The sequence below is a fragment of the Lissotriton helveticus genome, chromosome 6 (assembly GCF_964261635.1).
Source record: "Lissotriton helveticus chromosome 6, aLisHel1.1, whole genome shotgun sequence".
NCBI classification, from domain to species: domain Eukaryota; kingdom Metazoa; phylum Chordata; class Amphibia; order Caudata; family Salamandridae; genus Lissotriton; species Lissotriton helveticus.
Genome location: NC_136067.1, coordinates 1,926,922,718 through 1,926,948,186, shown reverse-complemented (window position 1 = coordinate 1,926,948,186; position 25,469 = coordinate 1,926,922,718).

Sequence of the window (25,469 nt, the reverse complement as noted above, 5' to 3'; positions counted from 1 at the left end):
CTGCCACTCTTGACCCTGTCGCCAGAGCCTTGCCTGCCTGCCTTCGAGCTGTAGCTGCTGCTGCAGTCTCTATCCGACAGAGCGAGGGGATTGTACTCTCGAATTCCCTCACGGTACTGGTACCCCATGCAGTCGACACCCTCCTGAACCAAACCAAGACGCAACACCTGACGAGTGCACGACTGACTGGATACGAACTGACCTTGCTTGCCCCCCATATCACCCTGAAAAGATGCACCACACTGAACCCAGCAACTCTGTTACCCCTGCCAGAGAACGATCCCAATGTGCACCCTGTACATGACTGCGTGACTCTTACGGACGAACAGACCAGGAGTAGGGTCGATCTCAGAGACACAGCTTTCCCTGACCCCGACGGGGAGTTGTGGGTGGACAGTTCTTGCATCAAACTCTCCGATGGTACCACTTCCGCTGCCTATGCAGTCACCACGGCTCGAACTGTAGTAGAAACAGCCCGCATCACCCAGCGATCTGCCCAGGCAGCGGAACTGATTGCTTTGACGAGAGCCTGCATCCTGGCAACAGGAACCACGGCGAACATTTACACCGACAGCCAGTATGCCTTCGGGGTGGTTCACCATTTTGGGCTCCTCTGGAGGGAGAGAGGATACTTGACCTCACACGGCACACCCATTTTGCACGGGGATTTAGTCTCCGCCTTAATCGAAGCTGTCCTCCTCCCCAACAAACTTGCCGTTATCAAATGCCAGGCACACAAGAAGGTGACAGACATTATTGGACAGGGAAATGCACTAGCCGACATCACCGCCCGAACGACAGCTGAAAATAGAACGACAACACATATGTACGTGACCAGGTCACAAGCAGAAAACTGGACTGACGCCAAGGACACAATTAGAGACATACAAACGGCTAGCACACAACACGAATTGACTGAATGGGCACGGGTGGGATTGAAAGACGATGAAGGCTGCTGGCGGACAAACGACACGAACAGATGGTTGCTACCTGATTCATACTTGATTCCCATATTAACCATGGCACACTCCCCTGCCCACATTGGATCAGCCCCCATGATCGAACTTGTCTCCAGGGTTTGGCACAATGACAAGATCCCAGATTCCGCCAAACGCCTGGTCCAACAATGCTTAATATGCCTGCAACACAACCCCGGGAAGGGAACTGTAGTACCCCGGGGGGGATTTGGGGTCCCAAACCACCCATTTGAAGTCCTGCAGATGGACTACATCCAGCTAGACAGATGCCAAGGCCTGAAATATGTACTCGTCGTGGTGTGCGCATTTAGCAAATGGGTGGAAGCATATCCAACCCGTGACAACACCGCTATGGCCACTGCAAAGGTCCTGTTAAAGGAGTTTTTCCCCCGTTATGGCCTCTGTCGTGTTTTATGGAGTGATAATGGCCCCCACTTTGTAGCCAACGTTATCCAGCTCATCCTAAATGGGCTGGGTATCAAACAGAAATTCCACGCAGTCTTCCACCCTCAATCTGCTGGGCTTGTCGAACGACACAATGCCACACTAAAGCTTAAACTGGCCAAAATAGTGGCTACGACGGGCCTGAAATGGCCAGACGCCCTCCCATTGGCATTGCTATCGATGCGCTCTACCCCCACCCGACATCACTTAACCCCTTATGAAGTTGTCTTCGGTCGACCCATGAGCGTCTGGTCTGCCCCGAAACCAACTTCCATTCATGACGTTCCGGATGTCCTAATGTCTGATTATCTGTACAAATTGACTGAAACTTTGTCTGTCCTTCATCAGCAGGTGCAGCAGGCCATCCCCGATGCTTCCAGGGGTCCGGGTCACGCCATCCAGCCGGGGGACTTCGTGCTGATCCGAAACTTTCAGCGATCAAAGAGTTTGGAACCCCGGTGGACGGGCCCCTGGCAAGTGCTGATCACCACTCGGACCGCACTTCGAGTGGAGGGGAAGAAACACTGGCTGCACGCTCATCACTGCAAGAAGGTCTCTCCAGCCCTGGCCACGACAGACACCGTCAACACCCAAGAAGAGCTCCTGAACCAGGACCGACCATCGTTGAACTGCTACCCTGATACAGAGACACTTGAACTTTCAAAACATCCTGACCCCACTGTGCCATCTCGAGAAGGGTATTTCCTGCGTCGAAAGGAGGGAGCTTCGGCTAAGTAGGCCACGGACTAGGTTAGAGGATCTCAGAACGGTGACCCAAACTACCAAGGGTTACCTGGAGAGAAGCTAAAACTAAGTCTGTGGTCCTGCCCACTACCGAGCACCTTGAAGACGAAGATGATGGAAGCGCCAGATAAGAAGATGATGGAAGCGCCAAATAAGAAGCCGACGGAGACAGCAGGAAATACCCACTACAGAAATCCGAGAATAGACAGGCTCCATAGCTCAAAGACAATTGCACTCTTCATCGTAATTCTCCTCTGTTTTCTCCTCATGACTACGCTCTGGATTATGGAAGAACACGCACCTGCTCACGAAACATTCCTAACCACTGCTCAGCCTACCACCGTGAAGGAACATTATCTAATTTCGCTCTCTCCTCAACTAAGAGAGAGACGAAAGGAGTTTTGGAACAACTCTTTCGTGCAACTACTTCACCAGCACAATCTTGCCACCAACGCCACCAACTGCTGGATCTGTGGGTTGCTACCCCATGCCACTGGACATTCAATACCATTCATCCCTTCACCCTTCTCCGTCCACGGCTCCTGCCTTGCCTGGCTGATCCTCTTGCAAGAGAGCTATACGGACAATGCCACCTCCAGCAGAACTGCAGCACATTCTCCTCATGGGGCCGGGCGAAACAAGACAAAGACACACTTCTGCCCGCTGACCCCCAGCGACTCGATCCAAATGGACATCCCGGCCAAAGAACGAATCGAAATGCAGGTGTTCAACAATCCAACCAGACCCACCTTCTCCTATCTGCGGAAACGAACGGCTGCCACTCTGACTGTGGCCCTGACGGTCATCAACGTCACAGGCCACATGTGTGTAGAAGGACTTGGGACACAGCTGGTGGGTCGCAGCGCTTGCCGCTTTACCAGAACTTTGGACTCCACGGATCCACCTTCCTTTGTGTCATCCCCAAACATGTATTTCATCTGTGGCACGAAGGCCTACACCTGGCTCCCCAAAGGCTGGGGGGGCACTTGCTACATCTCCTTCGTCCTTCCTCCAACTTATGTGGCCCCAGCGAATCACCACAGACAAAAACGAGCCAAAGACGTTGAGCAAGCCGACTCAACAGGGGCACAGTTCCTCGATGCTATGAAAGGACTCGTCCCCCTCTGGGGCCCGATGGCAAACAGCCGTGCCATCCGACATTTGACTCAGGCAGTCGAGACAACCATGAACATCACAGCGGGCATCTTTGCCAACAACACTGCCGAGCTCCAAGCGGTCCGTTTGGTGGCTCTTCAGAACCGCCTCGTTCTAGATGTGGTTCTGGCGGACCGTGGAGGAGCATGCCGCATTATTGGGGCCAGCTGTTGTACATACATACCGGACAACTCACCCTCAGTGTACAAAGCCATCGAACATCTTCACAGACTCTCTTCGGAAGTTCACCAAGAGCAAGAAGAATGGTCGCTTGGTGGTTGGTTCTGGGACACCGTCAAAAGCTGGGGCTGGAGACTGCTCACCATTATCCTGATTCCCGTAGTTGTAATATGTGGCCTATGCTTAGGAATTCAATGTTTGCCACCTATGTGTTCCTTATGTGCGAGTTGTATTTTTCCCAAAACTGTGGACATTGGAAGCGAACATATGAGGGCATTGTATGATACCGAAGTTAGGAATTTGATGAAAATTGACATTGAGTAAGCAAGTTGGCTAGATATGTTGAAAAGGGAGGACTGTTGAAAGTTAGGCTGAAAACCGTCAACATTATCGGCGCCCTCTTGCTCTCCTTAAACCTTTTGTGCGCGTAAAACAGCCGCCATTTTGGACACCATCGCTTACCTGCTCTCGCCGAGAGCCAGCGCGTCTCTCTCTCTCTCTCTCCTAGCTTCGCTGGCAACCCCCTGCTTGCACCTGCCTTGAGTCATAAACCCCTCTTCGGCGCTGCTCTGCCCCAGGCCCTCATCCTGTTCCCAGCGCGACACCTCCCTGCTTCCCCGTCATGATCTCCGGCCCTTTTGATGCAAACCCCTTTTCCCGTGTGCCCGTTTGTCTTCCCCGTTCCCAGGCCGACACCTAGCTCTGCCGATACCAATCCCTTGCCCCTCCCCATACAATAGAAAGCTTCCCTCCTCAAAGGACCCCCGAGATGATCAAAGCCCCCCCCATCCCACGAGATCCGATCGAAACCCGCACACTCCGTGAATCGGCGGAATACCCAGCTGCGCGATGATCATCACCTGTTGTGAACGGGGCGGGGACTTCCACTGTAACCTTGCGTGGGAACGGGCTGGGAAGGGGGGGATTCTGAGGATGTCTTTCCGTACATCAAAGTATCAACGAGAATGTGTTACATGTAATAAAGAGATAAACTTGTGTATAAGAGGCCAGGCCTCAGGGATGCAGTTAGAGCACCTCAGAACGATACCTTCTGTCCGTTTCGTTGTGTTCTCCTCCGGAGAAAATAAAAACCTTGTTTCCTGCCTTCCAGTCTCCAGCGCCTGCCTCTTCAATAGTTTAACTTCTTTGTGGGTTCAAGAGGCGACACCGCCGGGCAAATACTTAAGGATCTTATATTCTGGTTGGTAGTGCCCCCCAGTTGTATTTTTCCACACTACGTCGAGTAGGATGTCGAAGGGTCCAGAGTTTCGTTTCATAAGTTTCAGTCAGGATAATCTGATGTGCATTGGCACTGTTCCCACCTATATTCCAAATCTGGGGGCTGGATTACCTGCTAGGTCCCTCCTATGGGTGGGACCCAGGAAGGGGGTGGTTACACCCCTTTCCTTTGTCCAGTTTGCCGCCAAGACTGGGGCTGGATGGCCCCAGAACCGGTTTGACTGGAATCTGCCCAGTGACACCTTGTGTGCCCCAGGCAGTGTCTAGTTTCTTTCAACCCTCCCTGCTACAATCCACTATCTCCTGTCTGGGGTGGTGTGACACCTCCCGGTGACAGGAGATCCTTTGATCAAGCCTCCTCTGTCGAGTTTCGGTCAGCAGCAGGAGGCCAGACTCGTGTCTGTGGCAGCAGCATCCATTTTGTGATGCTGGGGCTCGGGTTTGGATTAACCGCATTTGCAGTAAGTAACATGTCTTCCCCTCCTAGAGGGATGGGATGCTGCCCCCGTCATCAGGACTGGCGAGGGGGTAGTATTCCACGTTGTAAGACACCAAACACGACATGTTTTGATAAAGCCAAACCGGAGTTGCAATAACCGTAAGGATTATAATGCACTTAAGAGTATATGGTATGGCAGTATCACTGGAACAGCAGTAAGGAAATGGTTCCGAACACTGCAGACAGGCTCAGCTCATGCTAGAGCACCATCTCACATAAAACCAAGCACTCTGCCTCCAGGATTGTAAAGGCCTGCCATAGGAGTGACTGATAGGTATATATGTGTCCAGATATAGGTTTAGATATAGGTATACTATATCTAAGCAAGGGGTGATTACACCACCTTGCCCCAGCTGTGTGAACAGCCAGTTGTGTCGATTTAAGTACCAGCCAGGGGTGGCAAAACATATGCTGCAGCCCCTGGTAGGCCTTGGATGCACCTATGCCCTGAGCACCTATAGTGCATGGGACAGGGGCTGACAAGGTGTCCAGTACCAAATTGGTTATGTACCTATTGTACATGTCTGTGAATTTAGAGAGAGAACAGCAGGCTGTGGGTCTGATTAGCAGGCCCACAGCCACATTAAGTCGAAAACCAGTGAAGCAAAAAGCAAAAATTGGGGTGACCATAGGATAGCAGACCCTACTCTCCTACACAACCCGCCCCCCCAAACGCAGGGACATTAAACTTAACCTTGACCAGATAAGTCTTCATGTTCTAAGTGGAAGTACCTGGAGAGACCATCTGCATTACCATGGTCAGTCCCTGGGCGGTGCTCCACTGTAAAGTCCATCCCCTGTAGGGAAATGGACCACCTGAGTAGTTTGGGGTTTTCACCCTTCATCTGATTAAGCCACAAGAGGGGCTTATGGTCTGTCTGAATTAGGAAGTGAGTACCAAACAAGTATGGCCTCAGCTTCTTCAGGGCCCAAACCACAGCAAAGGCCTCCCTCTCAATGGCTGACCAACGTTTCTCTCTGGGGGTCAGCCTTCTGCTAATGAAAGCAATGGGCTGGTCTTGACCATCTACATTAAGTTGTGAAAGCACAGCTCCCACCCCCACCTCAGAAGCATCTGTATGAACAATGAACTGTTTGGAGTAGTCAGGACTCTTAAGGATTGGTGCAGAGCACATGGCCTTCTTCAGGTCATCAAATGCTCTTTGACAGCTAACTGTCCACTGAACCTTTTTGGGTATCTTCTTGGATGTCAGATCATTCAATGGTGTCACAATGGACCCATAGTTCTTTACACATTTTCTGTAATACCCAGTCAGGCCCAAGAAGGCTCTGACTTGTGTCTGGGTAGTTGGAGGAGCCCAGTCCTGTATGGCATGGATCTTGCTCTCCAATGGTTGAACTTGACCCCCACCTACTAAGGTGGCCCAAGTACACAACCTTGCTCTGCCCTATCTGGCACTTGGTAGCCTTGATAGTCAGGCCTGCCTTTTGCAGGGCCTCCAGAACCTTCTTCAGGTGGATCAGGTGATCCTCCCAGGTAGAGCTAAAGACAGCAATATTATCTAGATATGCTGCGCAAAAGTCATCCAACCCAGAAAGGACTTGATTCACCAACCTTTGGAAGGTGGCAGGTGCATTCTTCAAACCAAAGGGCATCACCACAAACTGATAATGTCCACTGGGGGTAGAGAATGCTGTCTTGGCTTTAGACTCCTCAGCTAACCTGATTTGCCAATAGCCAGCTGTCAAGTCAAATGTGCTCAGATATTTGGCAGAAGCCAATTTATCAATGAGCTCATCTGCCCTTGGAATGGGATGAGTATCTGTCCTAGTGACAGCATTGAGACCTCTATAGTCCACACAAAATCTCATTTCTCTCTTTCCATCTTTGGTATGAGGTTTTGGCACAAGGACTACTGGGCTGGCCCAGGGGCTCTCTGGTGGCTCAATCACTCCAAGTTCTAACATTTTCTGCACTTCAGCCTTTATACAATCCCTGACATGGTCAGGTTGCCTGTAGATTTTATTCTTGACAGGCAGACTGTCACCAGTATCCACCACATGGGTGCACCAGTTAGTTTGACTGGGTGTAAGTGAAAACATGTGTCTATGGGCTTGCAAAACCTGTCTGCAGTCCATCTGTTGCTGGTCAGTGAGGCTGCCTGCCAAGACTACTCCATTAACTGAGCCATCCTCAGGGTTTTGGGAAAGCAGGTCTGGGAGAGGGTCACTCTCTTCCTCCTGATCCCCATCTGTAGCCATGAGTAAACCCATGCTTTCCCTGTCAACAAATGCTTTCAACCTGTTTACATGGAGCACCCTGTGGGGGCTCCTAGGGGTTTCAAGGTCCACCAAGTAGGTGACAGCTCCCTTCTTTTCCAGTATGGTGTAGGGTCCAGATCATTTGTCCTGGAGAGCTGCTGGGGCCACTGGCTCCAACACCCACACCTTCTGTCCTGGCTGGTACTCAGTCAGAACCGCCTTTTGGTCATGCCAAGCTTTCTGTAATTCTTGGCTGGCCTCCAGGTTTTTGGATGCTTTCTCCATGTACTCAGCCATCCTGGAGCGGAGACCAAGTACATAGTCCACAATATCAAGCTTAGGCTTTATGAGAGGTAACTCCCATCCTTCCTTCACAAGACACAATGGACCCCTTACAGGGTGGCCAAACAAAAGTTCAAAAGGGCTGTAGCCAACCCCCTTCTGTGGGACCTCTCTGTAAGCAAAGAGTAGGCAGGGTAAAAGGATATCCCATCTACGCCTGAGCTTTTCAGGTAATCCTTTCATCATTCCCTTTAGGGTCTTGTTGAATCTCTCAACAAACCTATTGCACTGTGGGTGATAGGGTGTGGTGAACTTGTAGTTCACTCCACACTCCTTCCACATTGCCTTTAAGTATCCAGACATAAAGTTAGTACCTCTGTCTGAAAGTACCTCCTTTAGAAAGCCCACTCTGGAGAAAACTCCAAGTAGGGCCCTTGCCACAATAGGAGCTGTTGTGGTCCTCAGGGGAATTGCCTCTGGGTACCTGGTGGCATGATCCACTACCACCAGGATAAATCTGTGCCCAGATGCTGTTTGGGGATCCATTGGTCCAATAATGACAATCCCAACTCTCTCAAAGGGCACCCCCACCACAGGTAGAGGTATAAGGGGGGCCTTTGTGGTGCCACCTGATTTGCCACTGGCTTGGCAGGTGACACAGGAGCGACAAAACTCCTTGGCATCTTCTGACATATGAGGCCAGTGAAAGTGAGTGACACGCCTGTCCTAAGTCTTGTTCTGGCCTAAGTGTCCTGCAAGGGGAATATCATGGGCCAAGGTTAGAAGGAAGCCCCTAAATTGCAGAGGTATGACCAACCTCCTGGTTGCACCAGGCTTGGGGTCTCTAGCCTCTGAATGAAGGAGCCCATCATCCCAATATACTTTATGGGTACCTTGAGCATTCCCTGCAGCCTCAGCAGCAGCTTGCTGTCTGAGGGGTTCAAGTGAAGGGCAAGTCAACTGAGCCTGCCCCAGGTCTGCCCTTGAGGGTCCCCCTGTCCCCAGAAACTCAACCCGATCAGGTTCAAGTTCTTCAGAGACAGTCTCCTCTTGGATCACAGAATCACCCTCCTGTGAGGTCTGATCCTCAACCTGGGGCAAGTGGGAAGGCACTGCCTTGACCCTCTTGCTCCTTCTCTTGGGTTGTGGTTGGTCTATTGTTTCAAGATCCACCACAGGTTCAGGTAGGCACTTCCTGGCCTGGGACCTGGTTACAGCAAGGACATGTGCTGAAATCCCTAGCATTTCTGCATGAGTCCTGTACTCCACTTCTGACCATAATGATTCCTCCAGATCATTTCCCAACAAACAGTCAACTGGGAGGTCTGCACTAACAACAACTCTTTTGAGGCCAGTTACCCCTCCCCAGGAGAAATTAACAACAGCCACACTATGTGTAGTAGTGGCATTGCTAGCATTGGTCACTAGGTAATTCTCACCTAGTATCATCTGATCAGGGTCCACAAAGTTAGGTGTCACCATAGTGACACTGGCACAAGTGTCCCTGTAGGCCTGAGCCAGCTGCTCATTAATTAAAGGTGTCTGCCTGTACTTGCCCAAGTTATTAGGACTCACAGTAGAGGACATAGCTATGTCCCCCTCACAGATCAGAACTGCCTGAGTAGGGATCCTGACTAAGCCAGTCTCCATCTCAGTACCCAGGGTTAACCCCACTATAGCCTTGGGTTGTGCATTACCACTGGCAACTGTACTAGGGGGTGCAGGAGCCTTAGGGGCTGCAGTGGTAGGAGCTGGATTTCTCTTAGTGCATTCACTTCCCCAATGAGAAGTGGACTTACAAAAGTTGCACCAAGGTTTCTTTGGGCCATCATTCTTCTTTTTCTTGTTACCACCCTTTCTTGGGAACCACCCTCCTTATTACTATTTTGGGGGCCTGTAGAAGACTTCTGGTCTTTTTCTTTCTTATCTCCACCCTTCTGGTCTGCTTTCTTCTGATCACCTCCTTGGTTCTGGGGTTTCTGCTTAACCCTTGTTCTGACCCATTTGTCTGCCTTCTTTCCCAATTCTTAGGGAGAGGTCAGATCAGAGTCTACAAGGTGTTGATGCAACAGTTGGTTTGTACAGTTATTAAGGATCTGCTCTCTCATTATAAGATTGTACAATCCTGTATAGTCTGAAACTTTACTTCCCTGCAACCAAACCTCCAGAGCCTTAGTGGCACAATCAACAAAATCAGCCCAGTCTTGAGTCTTTGCTTTTTGGGTGTCTCTGAACAACAACCTGTATTGCTCAGTGGTTAGGCCAAACCCGCCAATAAGAGCACTCTTCAAGACAGAGTCGTTTTTAGCATCCTCAAGTCTAACAGTGAGGAGCTTATCTCTCCCTTTCTCAGAAACGGAGAGCCACAAGATTGCTGCGCACTGATCTTGGGGGACCTGCTGTACCATGCAAGCCCTCTCAAGAGCAGTTATCCATTTGTGGATATCATCCCCATCTCTGTAGGGGGCACAATCTTACTCAGGTTTCTATGATCATAGGACCTGTCTTTATCCTTTGGGATAATGCTGCCACTAGTGGGTATTTCACCACTCAGCTTCTGCTCTCTTGCAAAAGCTAGTCTAGCTTGGGCCAGGGCTAATTCATCTCTTTCTATTTGGAGATTCACTGCTCTCATCCTGGCCTTATGCTCTCTTCTTTGAGGGGAAGTGTTTCATCTCTGAGATTCTCTGGAGGCACTAGAAATGTGAGAATCCCTTGAAGGGCTTCTCTCTCTCCTATTGCCTGGGAGAATCCTGTTATGTACTCTGGGGAGGTGCTGGCCCTCTCCATTTCCATGTAGGTCCAAGTTGGCTTGGCTAAGCCTTACCACTGGTACCTGGTTATCCCCTTGATGATTGTCTGCCTCATCATTCGACTCTGGGTCCTCCTCCTCCTCTTCTGGGGTGGTGTTCTCATTGTCTGGGGGATGCACTCCTTCTCCTGATCCTGAGGGGACTATGCTGCCTTTCTCAAGGTCATCCTTCTCCAGGATGGCTATCATGATAGGAATGGTAGGGTTGTGACCCTTTTTCAGCTTCCTGGCAGTGCACAGGGCACTCAGGTCTCTATGGCTGAATTTGTCATAGTCTGAGGTTGCCTGTGGAGGGTCAACCACCACAGGTAGAGAGCCTGTAGCTTTACCTGTGGCAGACATGACTCTAGTGTGGTGTAAGTGATGCACCTACCTACACTAAGTGTTTTCCTACTGTACCTTGCTAGTGAGTTGTAGTCAGGGTGTGCTAAGCCCTTCTACCTACAACTACTAAGTTCAGTAGAACTTAAATATGCTAAGCTTTTATTTATATGTACCTATGGTACTTAATGTGATCTTTCAATTTGATAAAAAGATTGCAAAGGTAAAACAACAGCAAGCTCAAATCCGTACCGCTGCTCACCAATGTGAGAAGTTGGCCTGGTATATGATGTCCGCAGTTCTGTGTGCACCTTGTATCAGTCCAAACAATCCCTTATGGTGGTGGTTGTAAGTCAACCTTATAGACAAGCTATCCTAGTGGTAGCATGGACTAAGCAGCCTAAAGGCTTAACTCAAGAGGACATGTGAAGCCAGCTGTTTTACCACATACAATCCTGTAATATCAAATGAAAGGACACCACACACGTTATATATTATCAAAATATATGTATGTATTCTTAGAATAATCCCCACTACTCTTTATGAGCAATGAAGCACAAGCATTTAAATAAAAGCACAGTATAACATAGACAAGTTGCACGTTTTGGATGAGGCCGGTGGCCACTCAAACCATATATCAATAAAGTGGTATAACAATCACTAATCGATCGGGGGTAAGGCCTAGGGCCTTGTGAATCGCTGGGACTACACTGGACTAACAGCAGTTAGGACGGGAGTAGCCCGCGGGATTCGGGTGAAGTGCGGGAAGCACAGGCTTGCACCAATGTAAAGTCAATGGTGCGTAAAAGTTATCGTATTACAGTTTTAAGAGTCTTCCGACTGGACTAGAAGGACAACACTTTAGAGTTAGACACTAGAGGTGTATACCACCACAGGAGCACCGGCGTTCGAGTGTTACCTCACCCACAGGAAGCGGGTGCACAGGTGCGAAGATGTGTCGGGTTTCGTCACGAAGATCTAGGGTGCCTGGAGATGAAGACACTGCAGGCGTCCAGAAGAGAAGTGTCCGGTGCGATCCAAGGGTGGATCGAAGTTGAAGAGTACCTGAAAGCAGAGGGGACAGAGTCTGGGTCACTAGCCAGTGACCAGGAAGGAACCAGGAAGGAACCAGGCAATGTCGGGTGCAATCAGGTCGATGTTGTGTAGCTTCTCTCCACTGCCACGTGGTCTCTGGGGCACCGAGGATGTCCTGGAGTGAATCACGAGCTGTCTCACAAAGGCTCTCGCTGTCGGCGGTGTTGGCTTCAAGATCGGAGTCAACAGGCCTTGGCAAAGGCAACCCACGCAGGATTCAAAGATGGCTTAACACTCGGACCAGCAAGGTCAGAGCGGGTGCTCCTTTTCAGGGGAGCCGAGTGCCAGTCTGGAGCAACCAGACCAGCTGTGTAAATTCAAGGGTTCGTTGGTTCTGGAGCCACTAGCTAACGGGCAAGCGACCGGACCAACGCATCAAGCAGGGAAATGCAAAAGGGCCCCACGCAGCACTCGTCAAGTGTGGAGGGGTGAGCTTTGGTGCAAAAGCTGCTCGGGGCTGGAGCTTCTCAAACTCCAATGCACAGCTTCGAGGGAGCCTCGGAAGCTGCACAATCAGCGCTTCATTGTTCCTCCAAGATGGCCGCTCCCACGCTTCAGGTCGCCTCGACGGGTCTCAGCTTTGCAGGGACTGTGGATCAGGCTGTTAGAAGGCAGGCACGCTGGGTCTTGTTGATCTCTGTCGCTCGAGTTCTGGCGGGAACTGAAACAAAGCAAACATCGTGGTGCTGGATGGTGCCTGTTTGCACAGGGTGGTCACTCCTTGACCACAAGGGAGATTCTTCAGTCTTCTACGTTGAGTAGGATGTCGAAGGGTCCAGAGTTTTGTTTCATAAGTTTCAGTCAGGATAATCTGATGTGCATTGGCACTGCTCCCACCTATATTCCAAATCTGGGGGCTGGATTACCTGCTAGGTCCCTCCTATGGGTGGGACCCAGGAAGGGGGTGGTTACACCCCTTTCCTTTGTCCAGTTTGCCGCCAAGACTGGGGCTGGATGGCCCCAGAACCGGTTTGACTGGAATCTGCCCAGTGACACCTTGTGTGCCCCAGGCAGTGTCTAGTTTCTTTCAACCCTCCCTGCTACAATCCACTATCTCCTGTCTGGGGTGGTGTGACACCTCCCGGTGACAGGAGATCCTTTGATCAAGCCTCCTCTGTCGAGTTTCGGTCAGCAGCAGGAGGCCAGACTCGTGTCTGTGGCAGCAGCATCCATTTTGTGATGCTGGGGCTCTGGTTTGGATTAACCGCATTTGCAGTAAGTAACATGTCTTCCCCTCCTAGAGGGGTGGGATGCTGCCCCCGTCGTCAGGACTGGCGAGGGGGTAGTATTCCACGTTGTATGACACCAAACACGACATGTTTTGATAAAGCCAAACCGGAGTTGCAATAACCATAAGGATTATAATGCCCTTAAGAGTATATGGTATGGCAGTATCACTGGAACAGCAGTAAGTAAATGGTTCCGAACACTGCGGACAGGCTCAGCTCATGCTAGAGCACCATCTCACATAAAACCAAGCACTCTGCCTCCAGGATTGTAAAGGCCTGCCATAGGAGTGACTGATAGGTATATATGTGTCCAGATATAGGTTTAGATATAGGTATACTATATCTAAGCAAGGGGTGATTACACCACCTTGCCCCAGCTGTGTGAACAGCCAGTTGTGTCGATTTAAGTACCAGCCAGGGGTGGCAAAATATATGCTGCAGCCCCTGGTAGGCCTTGGATGCACCTATGCCCTGAGCACCTATAGTGCATGGGACAGGGGCTGACAAGGTGTCCAGTACCAAATTGGTTATGTACCTATAGTACATGTCTGTAAATTTAGAGAGAGAACAGCAGGCTGTGGGTCTGATTAGCAGGCCCACAGCCACATTAAGTCGAAAACCAGTGAAGCAAAAAGCAAAAATTGGGGTGACCATAGGATAGCAGACCCTACTCTCCTACACCATCATTACGAGATGCACAGTACTTATGGGGTCCAAACTCCACACACTTTATTATTGGTGTCGCACAGCAAAACCCCGCCAGTATGAAGTATTATGAGGTGAACCCTACTAAAAGGGGAATAACTGCAGTGACCCATTTCTACCAGGCAGAGAGGCAGGTGCTGCTAAGGGGGAGAGAGGGTCGTAGAGAGGGTAGTGGAGAAGGGTAAAAGGTACCCTGACTAGGAGAAAAATGTAGCTCCCCCATTGCCTAAAATGTAATTTGCATACACAGGGACACAGGCTTGGCTGCTGTTGCAGCTAAAGTCTAGAGTAATCGTATCAGTTGGCTTTTATGGCCGGTAAGATCAGGTCTGGTGTTTCCACACCAAGGACGTCTCGACCCACTTGTGATTTAGCAGAGTGAAAATCCGCATAGTAATTTGCTCCACCTGACTTGTAATAGAGCCTAAGTGTTGTTTTTGGAGACCACAAGGCGGTGGTTTAATTTGTCATGAATGCTACTCTGAATTATACGTTTCTATCAGGACTGGCTGGCTTCTTCAGGCTCTGAAGGCATTCATTGGCAGCCTCTGGGCAGAGATATCCTGCAGCCTCCAAGGTGCTGAATGCCAAGACTGGTGAAAGGCTCCTCAGGCACTGGGTCTTGGTGGCAGGTGGGGTGCACTCTGTCCCACTGTCCTTATAATGTGTGGTGGGCCAGAGCACCCAAGCCCTGCAGCAGAACAAGATTACTTAGAAGTACTGCTTTAATCATAATCATAATACTGGAGGAATGACTGCTGAGGGGTCTTTTTGCTGCAATGACTCCAGGTCACAGCCTTACTGTATCTATTCAGCCCATAATATCTGTTATTCTCAAAAAGATTTTCTCATTAATTCACTAAGTCCCCCCTTTTGCCTCATTATTTTGTGCAAATATCAGTTGTTTGGACGCACCTTTGCCTTCAAAATTTAACTTCTCCAGGATTCCACTGGATGCTAAAGAAGTAAACACTGCGTAAACGCAAAGATTGAGCAGCAGTGCACTTCTTATGCAATGAAACTGCAAAAATTGCTTCAAAGTCTTTCTGCTAGATTATTGTACACTCTTCATTCATATCACACGTTGCCGTTTGTGTATCTACATTTTGGAGGTGAGCCAGGGACTTTCCTGTTTTAATAGGAATTATCCCCCAATTTTGCTGCACACTTGCATTTCTCTGTAGTGATCTATTTGCTGAGAGCCTTTATTTTTGAATTTTTTTATATAAAATGTTAAACAATTCTGCTGATCTAGAACTGAACTATTGAGTGGTCCCTTTTATTTAATTGACTGTATTTTCTGAAATTTTTGATGTGCTGGGAGGTGTCTTACCTCAGTGACACAATGCCTCATGAAATTGAGGTTTAAGACCATTTCCAATTCATCAAAATTGTGGGAATTCTGTTGAGGTAAATGTTGGCCTATCAATATTGCAGGATTCCCCGGGCCCACACTATTGAGATATGATATTTAGCTATTTTAAGAACGAGGCCTGTCATCATGTTTTGCACCTGTTGCAGCATATTATTTTGAAGTTCTGGTAGTTCACTCATTAAAGCAATGCCAGTTTGGAATTATCCCAGTTTGGAATTAATCAGTGATATGTGATTTGTGATATATATTTTGAATAAAGGGAATATCTGCTTTAAAAGTCACAGGGCGAAGGAAGCTGAATGAACTACACTGCTGATGTGAGTCTTAATGCTCAGTTCTGCATCCCATAAAAACCCTAGATTTTTAGCTTTATTAGTGCTAGGTGTTGGAATCCCAAACAACTCCAGGGGAATGAGGAAAATTGTCAGTAGTTCAAAACCTCTGGTTTGAGTCCAAAAGGCCACTTCTATCCATTTAAATGGCCACTCCATTCAAGCCTTGCTTAAGAGTTGTTAAATCGTCCTTCTGTCTATTTACACTCAGATAAAGTGGTGTGTCACCAGCATATAAATGATATTTCATGCGTCTGGCCTTAAAGATAGAAAATAGCTGTTTGATAAATACATCAAATAACAGGTGTAGCCAATGCCTATGCTACCAGTGGTGCAGCAGGTGCAATGCACCGGAGCCCTGAGGGGCCCATTGAACCTTGATAATTACTGTACTTTACTACCTGAACAGCAGTCAAAGGAGTCATTTTACTTGCTTACAGCAGAGCCTATGGCATACTTGAAACACGGTTGGGTGTAGCAAGCATGAACCGTGAAGAATGCCACATTCAACCTGCAACTCTGATGACTCGAAAGCTCCAAAGTTGACATCTTGTGTCTGCTCTGTGAAATGATGTGAACTGTTCTAGAGCTGCACAGGACACATGGCCACAATTTGAAGCATCTTAAGCCGCAGGCCGTAGTCCACTATATCTAGGACCGGCTTTAGCACTGGTGGCTCCCGGTGGCACAATGTTTCTTGGCGCCCCCCAATAACCCCCTTCGCTACGGATTCCCTCCCTACCACCCTTTAACAGTGCTCCTCAGGTTTCCATAACCACTCTTTCTCACATGCATTTCTTTTGTTTTATAGCGCCACTCATGCCAGTGCAGGGTGTCAGGGCACTTTGCCTCACAAACACATTACACAGAGACAATGAGTCATATGTGTGTAAATCAGTGTATAGGAAATGTTATATAATGTAGAGGACTACAAGGTGTAGGAGTCACATGTCATCCATACTGGTAGGCAGTGCAGTTTAAGAGTGCTTGATATGGAGAAGCAGAAACTCAGAATTTAAAATGTAAGATCATGGTTGGGGGTTCCCTTTAATAATAAGAATTGTTTTCTACCCAAATGAACTCTTTTTGCAACATTAGGATAATGAAAGACTAGGTAAGAAAACATAACATTCTAACCTATACCTTGCAGGCTGCGTGCAGCTCTTTGATGACAGTTATTGGTCACTGTTCTATATTAGGATTTCAACTTATAAACTGCAAGTTACAAAAGTATTTCTGTGACAAAAGCAGTAACTCATTGAACTATTTACATTATAGGTCCTTCTGTGATCTAGACGGTGCACGCTCTTTGCAGCATGAATATTAAACCTCTGGACTACCTTATTATGAATCAGAAGTTCCACTAGACAAAAACTCCAATCTCTCTCCAGCAGGCCCATTAATTTGCATAGTTATCTTGACATTTTTATTGTTGCCTGGAAATTACTGGAGGCAAAGAAGCTGCAGTAGGTGGTATTACAGCCACAATATATTGTGGAACTAGGGCGTCCATGGCAGTGGCGGTTTGTTCACTTGGGCGTCGTCCCCCCACCTGCTGCGAACTGCGCAGAAAAAAAGAAAAATTTCAGAATAAAGATTTCATTGCCATTTTATTTTTCACCGTGGTGCGCGCTGTACCGGCCAGCATGGCCAGACTGGGAACTGAAACCAGCCCTGGCAATCAGCTCGACTGGCCCCCAAGGGGTGGGGGGGTGCGAGTGGGAAGCACCATTCCCGCTACCGCTTTTGTTACAGGCGGCCGATATTGCTGCACTACAGCAAAACCGGCCACCTGTAACAGATCCGGCCCCCAGGGGTCTAAAACCGGCCTCCACCCTTCCGCCCACCAGGGAAATGCCCGGTGCCCGCTATGGCTAGTCTGGCCCTGGCAGCCAGCCTGCTCCGAGCGCCCAGAGACATACAGAGCGTGCCATCTACTGCTGATTGGCAGCAGAGGACCGGAGCAGTGGCAGGCTGGATGCTCCAAAGTGTGCATGTCACTTTGGATGGCTGTCTTGCACCGTCCAAAGTGACATGCACACTTTGAAGGTCTCCACCTAGCTGACTTAGACAGCTGGGTGGAGACCAGCCGCGGCTGGTAGTGGGAGTACTGGCCGGGCGGTGACTTGGGGAGGGGGAGGGGCAAGGTGGGGGGTAGTAATGTATGGAATATGGACCTTAACAGGTAAGTAAACATAAAAATAAATAAAATGAATTTGTTGCATGCACTGCATCACCAAATGCGATGCAGTGGGCACAACGAAATTCGTTTTCTTTATTTTTATGTTTACTTACCTGTTAAGGTCCATATTCCATACTTTACTACCCCCCACCCTGCCCCTCCCCCTCCCCACGTCACCGCCCGGCCGGTACTCCCACTACCGGCCGCGGCTGGTGGAGACCAAGCACAGGCTTAAAGGGCTTGAAAGAGCGTCTATCCAGGACGCTCATACAATCCTGGTGCTGCAGAGCAGCGTCCTGATTGGTTAAGCGATTCAGCTGATCATGTGCTGCAGGAAAGAGGAAGTTCGGGTCTGGAGTGAGGAGTGCGGTCAAGTGAGTTGCTTTTTTAGGTCGAGGCTACCGTCGCACTGCGAAGCAGTGGGCGGAGCCGAAGATCTTATGACTTCTACAGTGGGGCTTTAACCCGCCTCTCTCTTCCATTGGCTAGCTTCATAAATGAAGGCTAGCCATTGGAAGAGATGTGTGTCACTCAGGGCTTGAGCAGATTCGTGGGCGTTTCTTGCTTTTTTTTAAGCCCCGCCCCTTTTTCATCGTCATTCGGAGGTGGGCGTTTACTTTTTTTTTGTTTGCCGACGCTTTTGTTTTGCCATTTCCCCTTCTCCCTCGTTTAGTTGTGCTGCCCGGCCCCCTCCCCCCCCACGTTTGTTGTGCTTGCTGTCCCTTCTTCCTCGTTTAGTTGTGCTGCCCGCCCCCCCCCCGCGTTCGTTGGGCTTGTTCTTCTTTTTAATGGCATCGCAGTGACAGAGCCCTCTCCCTGCGGCAAGGGAGGAGCTGATCCGGTATCCAGCCCACCTCTCCACACGGCACTTGCAGTATAAGCAAAGCTCGCGACTTCGCCTGGGGTGCTGACATACCCTGGAGTGGTTAGCAAGGAATGCCTGAGGGTGAGGACGCCACCCGCTGAACTCCAAATCCAGCGCCACTGTGGGGACCCGAGGCCCCGAGGCCCTGGGACCGTGTTACACTGTGGGCCTGGCTGAGGGTCCGGCAGCCGTGGAGACCTGAGATGGCGGAGAGGGCGGTCGGACATAGTACCGCAGCTAAGGGGTGTTGACGCCGTGGTCCAGCTCTGGGCTTTGAGGTACCGGCGAGTGGTCTGGATCCCCGGACTGTGTCGAAGGAAGAGGGATAGGCTGTGGTGCGGTGCGGCGCAGAGATCGGGCCGCCGCAGACAGCCCCCGCTTTGCACGGGATCGGGCGGCGTCACGGGACCCGATTCAGTGCAGCGGAAATAAATAGAGTGGACCGCGGCCGTCTGCATCTGGGGCTGGGGCGCTGGAGTTGCTGAAACTGCCCCGGCCGCTCTGCCAAAAAGCCCGAGGAGGGCGAGGGAGCAATCGCTGGCATATAGGATTATAGATCAGACACCGGGGGTCTGACGGCAGATATCGACTCCCGGGGGGCACGCTGCAGCACAGGCGGACCGCGCCGGCCACGGGAGGAGCAGGTGCATCTGTGTAGCGGGATGGCTTGGCAATCACCAGGCAGAGGTGAGGGGGAGTCCGGAGTCTGACTGCGAGTGCTGGAGTGGGCGGTGGCGCGGCAGTAGCGTTGGGTGCGATTTGGAGCCCTGGAGCTGCCCGCCGCCGCCAAGAAGACAGCTCCTGGGGAGTACTGGGACTATGAGGACAGCTATGGCAGGGAACCGGCAAGCACTGCCAAAAAGCCTCTGTAATAAAGAACTGCGCCGCTGGCACGGTAACCTTCAATGCAAATAGGAAACGTCAGAATCTTTAATTAAAAAAGGAAATCACCGTGCAATGATAACCATGAACCGTCCGCTCCCATCTTCATCATTAGATGTGTTGACAGCACCGAGATGGCCTCTTAGAGGACCAGAGGTCATGATAAAATAGGACTCTTCGAATTTCAGTTTTGCTTGCAGACTACATCAATGCAACTCTATTGGTGACCTGATACATAACAGCAGGTTCAAGGTGTATTACAGAATAGCATTTTTTCCAGTTTGAAGACAAACTGGTACCAAGTACCAGACACCAACACTCAGACACAGGATATTCCAGCATAGCTTACTCGATACAGGGCACACCAAAATATAACACACCGCCCTCCTTACACATCGGCACACATGCAAGGCACGGCCACATCTCCCTTCATTCATCAAAGAAAAGAACAGTTAATCCAGCAGTTCTGCCTCTCACACCCCCGCAGTGCAAACCCTCACACAACCGAGTTAATCAATATATTCATATTGAAGGAACAATCTATTCGGTTTATTCAAACTGAGCGTCTCAAACCCCACGTTTGATCTTACTAAGGGTCTACTGTACACAGTGCTCGAAATGGAAAATTAGAAGTTTCTGATAAGTATTACATCACTCTTGAGAAGTGCTGATACTCTCCCACTCAAAATAAAATGCTGCTACTCCGTACCGGACAGTACCGGCCCATTTAAAGCCCTGCCTGCACAGGAACAGCATCAGCGCGTGCCTCGAAGCCCCACCTTGACATAGCTGCGCAGCTCGGGATCATGCGGGTCTCTGGTGGGGGCAGGGGGGTAGGGGGGTAGGGGGCGACCTGCTCCACAGAGACCCGCTCTGGAGACGCAATTTGTTTTGCACTCATTCCTTCAGCAGTGGCTGGTTTGTATACCTCACTCTCACTGCATGTAATTGTGACTGGTGCATGCTGGGATCTGCTTTCGCTCCGGCACGGCCACAGTCATTGCTCAGCACATCCATGTTCCCTTTTGACGTCACTTTGCTTTCCCTCCTGCAGCTCCTGCGCCTCCCCAATACTTCACTAGTATTCACGTTCAGTGAGCGGCATCCGTTCTAGTTTTCTCTTTTCTGAAAACTCAAATGCTCCTCTCCACTCACTGCCAACACACAGAAGGCACATATGCCAGGAGCCATCCAAACACACGTGATATCACATAAAGAGCATAGATTACAATTGCCGGAGAGGAGAAATCCATTTTTTTCTTAAAAAACAGGCCCTACCCTTCTTATAGAACCACATAATCTGGGATGCTACTTGCTGTGCCGCTTCTCATTAGCATACCCGTCACACTGAGCAATGCTTGAGTTTGGTCAACAAGCATGAGGAATGAAATTAAAGGGCCCCCTTCTTCTATTCCTGCACAGAGAAGTTAATCAGAGCAACTGGAAGGTGACAAGATAAGTGGATAAGAAGTCCAAAGCAGTAAGAAAATGCGATTTTGAATTAATTTTGGCAGCTATGCTCTGCATTAAAATACTCTGGCAAAAGCAATTACAAATAAATTTATTTGCCGATTTGAAGACAAACACAGAAGAGAAATGTGTATTTTTAAAGCATGCCCCTCCAGTTATGTATGGACACCAGCTAGCCTTGAACATTTCCTTCACTGCACCCTGTTACTCAACGGGGGGCACACTGCAGCACAGGCGGACCGCGCCGGCCACGGGAGGAGCGGGTGCATCTGAGCAGCGGGATGGCTTGGCAATCGCCAGGCAGAGGTGAGGGGGAGTCTAGAGTCTGACTGCGAGTGCTGGAGTGGGCGGTGGCGCGGCAGTAGCGTTGGGAGAGATTTGGAGCCCTGGAGCTGCCCGCCGCCGCCGAGAAGACAGCTGACTGATCCTGGGGAGTACTGGGACTATGAGGACAGCTATGGCAGGGAACCGGCAATAAGGAGGCAGCGGGAGGGCAGCGACCACGAGGAAGGAAAGAGACGCTGGTTTCTGGGGACTCCCTGTGGGGCAGAGGATTTCATGAGGTGGACACAGCCATAGTGGGATGTTGCCGTGCTGTGGGCTCTGTGTGTGTGTGTGTGGCTCTGTGTGTCTGTGTGTGGCTCTGTGTGTGTGGCTCTGTGTGTGTGTGTGGCTCTGTGTGTGTGTCTGTTGCTCTGTGTGGGTGGCTCTGTATGTGTGTGTGGGTGGCTTTGTGTGTGTGGCTCTGTGTGGGTGTAAATGCAATAGGTCATGCATTTGCGAGCGATTAAGCTATTGGCATTGTAAATGACAATGCCATTTATTTATCGATTAAGCTATTGGCAATGTAAATTACAATGCCATTTATTTATGATTAAAAAAAAACATCTACTGGCTGTGCTTGCTCCCCTGCCCCCTGGCTGTGCTTGCTCCCCTGCCCCCTCGCTGTGCTTGCTTCCCTGCCCCCTCGCTGTGCTTGCTCTCCAGTGTGTGTATGTGGCTCTGGGTGCGTGTGTGGCTCTGGGTGTGTGTGTGGCTCTGGGTGGGTGTGTGTCTCTGGGTGGGTGTGGGGGCTCAGGGTGTGGGGGCTCTGTGTGTGTGGGGGCTCTGTGTGTGTGGATGCTCTGTATGTGGGAGGCCTCTGTGTGTGTGGGGCCTCTGTGTGTCTGGGGGGGCTCTGGGTGTGTGTGGGGGCCTCTGTTTGCGGGGCTCTGTGTGTGGGGCTCTGTGTGTGGGGCTGTGTGTGTATGTGGGGCTGTGTGTGTGGGGGGGGGCTCTGTGTGTGTGGGGCTCTGTGTGTGTGTGGGGCTCTGTCTGTGTGGGGGGCTCTGTGTGTGTGTGTGGGGGGGCTCTGGGGGTGTGTGGGGGTGTGTGTATGTGTGGGGCTCTGGGGGTGTGTGGGGCTCTGTGTGTGTGTTGGGCTCTGTGTGTGTGTGGGGCTCTGTGTGTGTGTGGGACTCTGTGTGCAGGGCTCTGTGTGTGTGTGTGTGGCTCTGTCTGTGCGTGTGGCTCTGTGTGTGTGTGTGTGTGGCTCTGTGTGTGTGTGGCTCTGTGTGTGTGTCTGTGGCTCTGTGTAGGTGTAAATGCAATAGGTCATGCATTTGCGAGCGATTAAGCTATTGGCATTGTAAATGATAATGCCATTTATTTAACGATTAAGCTATTGGCAATGTAAATTACAATGCCATTTAATTATGCTTTAAAAAAAATCTCCTGGTTGTGCTTGGTCCCCTGCCCCCTGGCTGTGCTTGGTCCCCTGCCCCCTGGCTGTGCTTGTTCCCCTGCCCCCTGGCTGTGCTTGCTCCCCTGCCCCCTGGCTGTGCTTGCTCCCCTGCCCCCTGGCTGTGCTTGCTCCCCTGCCCCCTGGCTGTGCTTGCTCCCCTGCCCCCTCCCTGTGCTTGCTTCCCTGCCCCCTCGCTGTGCTTGCTCTCCAGTGTGTGTATGTGGCTCTGGGTGTGTGTGTGTTTCTGGGTGTGTGTGTGTCTCTGGGTGTGTGTGTGTCTCTGGGTGTGTCTGTGTCTCTGGGTGTGTGTCTCTGGGTTTGTGTGTGTCTCTGGGTGTGTGGGGGCTCTGTGTGTGGGGGGGTTCTGTGTGTGTGTGTGGGTTCTGTGTGTGTGAGGGGCCTTTGTGTGTGTGTGGAGGCTTGGTGTGTGTGTGGGGAGGCTCGGTGTGTGTGTGGGGCTCTGTGTGTGGGGCTCTGTGTGAGAGGCTCTGTGTGTGGGGCTCTGTGTGTGGGGCTCTGTGTGTGTGTGGGGCTCTGTGTGTGTGTGGGGCTCTGTGTGTGTATGGGGCTCTGTGTGTGTGTGGGGATCTGTGTGTGTGGGGGTGTGTGTGGGGCTCTGTGTGTAGGGCTCTGTGTGTGGCTCTGTGTGTGTGTGGCTCTGTGTGTGTGTGTGTGTGCGGCTCTGTGTGTGTGTCTGTGGCTCTGTGTGGGTGGCTCTGTATGTGCGGCTCTGTGTGGGTGTAAATGCAATAGGTCATGCATTTGCGAGCGATGAAGCTATTGGCATTGTAAATGACAATGCCATTTATTTCACGATTAAGCTATTAGCAATGTAAATTACAATGCCATTTATTTATGATTAAAAAAAAAAAAATGTCATGAGCAATGCCAATCGCTCTACCTTTAATAATGCCGAGACCATTGCATTGTAAATGCTTGTTTCTTTTTGTTTTGTTATGTATATCTTGTGTGTAGTGTAATATGTTTTGTGTTCTCAGCAGCGGTTTGCCCACTCACCCATCCTGATAGCTGGCAGCCGCCACTGGCCCATGGAAGTCAGTGCCCGGTGCCGTAGCACTGGTCGAACCGCGCTAGAGCCAACCCTGACTGTATCAGATGCAGTTGATAGATTTAAAAGTATCAGCAGAGATAGTTCACCATTATCAGCAGTGTCCAGCGCATTGTCCAGAAGTGAAACTAGAACTGTTCAGTTCCAAGCTGAGAGGTCTGAAACCTGAATAGTGGCTATCCAGCTTTTGGTGGTGGTACAAGCTGGACTGCAAATGAGATGTTGCAACTTTCTTCAAGATATTTGGGGCTCATGAAAGGGCAAAAACAGGGTAATAGTCGCAAAGGATGTCCGGGTCAAACATTTACTTTTATTTTATCAAGGAAGTTATTACTGATTTCTTTAAAGTAGCTGGATGAATGCTTGCTCTAAATTACTGGGGGGCAATTATAGAATATATCTGAAAAATTGTCCGATCAAAGAGGAGAAAAAGGGAATGGAAAGAAAACAGAACAAAACATTGTTGAAAAGTAGAAAAAGCAAGAAAAATCTCAGAAAACCCCCCAAAAAAGGGACGGAGAGAAATTTTGATTAGGGATTTAAAGAGTATAATTATCGTGACGAGGCAGACAAAGAAGTGACGTTTTGGTGAATAGAGGGGAATCTATTATTTATCCCCCTTATTAAGATGATGGGCAGAATGGTCAAGGGAAACAGGGCAGAGCAGTGACTGCCTTATGTGATGTCCTATTAGCAGTGCTTGCTTTTATGTACCCTTTGAAGGGAGGAAAGAGTTTGAGGGAGACTAAAACGAGCATGAAATCACCCAGGGAAGTGAGGTGAAATGTTGGGAGAAAGAGGTGAAGAACCTGGAGGGGAGACAGGTTAGAACAGACAAGGACAGGTGATAGAGAGCCCTCCTATCAGACCAGGAGTGTCACCTGGTCAGGACTCAGGGCAGATTGGCACCCTACATTGTTCAAGACACAGCCGAGGGCTGCTGTGTTCTTCACTGTGGGGGATCAGACCAATTTGTGACTTGCAACACAGAGGCTGCTGTCCTGCGAAGCAGGGTGGGGCTCAATGTTCGTCAACTAACAGAGGTAGGCATTTTGAGACAGTTAATATAAGACTGGTGTGAGAATGAGGCCAGTGAAAGAAAGAGAAAATGGACAGCACGAAGGAGAAGAAATGGAAGAAGGGGGTGTTGCCTCTGGTATATTTCTCAACATTGTGCTAGCAATAGAGTAATGTGCTCAATGTTGGCATATAGGTGGCATATTTGGCATGATGTTGCCCACATCTGTATAATGCTGCTCATCCTTGGCATATATTGTGCTTCCATGGCATCATTGAGCCCGTCTCTAACATAATGATAGTCCTGGTATTAATATGTTGATCCATGCCTTACTTGGGGCATTCTTGACAAAATGATGACCAACCATGATATACCGGTTGTAATACCTAGCAGAGGATTTGTATTTGTGGTTAATATGATGGTAAAGCAGAATGTATTGTAATTGCAATTATATAGCGCTTACTACCCCTGACGAGGCGTGAAAGCGTTTTTTCGTCGAGTAGCACGTTACTCTGGAACCCATAAAGGATTAGTGGTGAATAAGAACAGTGAAATATTAAAGTAATTTGAGTGGTGGATTTGTTAGTCCGTTATCTTGATTTGAGAGGATAGTGGAGGGATAGAAGAAGGAAAAAGGTTTGCATTTAT